Below are 723 nucleotides of genomic sequence, written 5' to 3'. Positions count from 1 at the left end.
TCACCTCAACTTAAGTTTGACGCACCTTGAGTGGGTGGACAAAAGGAAGTAGAAAATAAGGAGGAAGAAGTTGGTGAAAAGACTAATATAAGGATAAGCCGGCGAAGTAAAAGTCAACAAAAAATGGGAAGAACATGCAGAAAAGTGGCTTCTCTACCACGGATCTCGTATTTTTCATAATTGAACCCCATCTTTGGCTGTAATTTATCCAACCTTAGCACAAGCGTGTGTTCGTCTTCATTCTTTAAATACATATTAACACCGCGAATTTTTCAGTCCACTTAAAATTTTTTTCTCCTAAAGTATCAGCATCTCTTGGAATATTAAGAGACAATATAATGAAATAATCGCTAATTACAAAGTTAGGCTTTGACTGGTCTTTGATGCAGGCCTCTGTTTATCATCACATTTTGCTCTCGTTCCAAATATTTGCAAGGACGGCTATCTGATCTGTACGTCAGTGGATCCCTCCCAGGCAATAACCTGGACAGCATGCATTCGCTGCATATTGCTTGCATTTTGACCTTGTTTCTAATGCAGAAACATTGCATTGTCAAATGACCTTTAGCAAGTCATTATGCTATTTGTCATTTGAGATCTGTAGGTACAAATACTACGTGAATTATGGTTCTTTACACAATATAAATCCTGCAATTCAGCATGGTAATGTGCCTTTTAACATCACATATCACAAATACCTGGAAATTAAACAAATTTGTAGGT

This window comes from Echinococcus granulosus, assembly GCF_000524195.1.
Source record: "Echinococcus granulosus chromosome Unknown EG_S00185, whole genome shotgun sequence".
In the NCBI taxonomy this organism is placed as follows: domain Eukaryota; kingdom Metazoa; phylum Platyhelminthes; class Cestoda; order Cyclophyllidea; family Taeniidae; genus Echinococcus; species Echinococcus granulosus.
Note: the sequence above shows the minus strand (reverse complement) of the source record.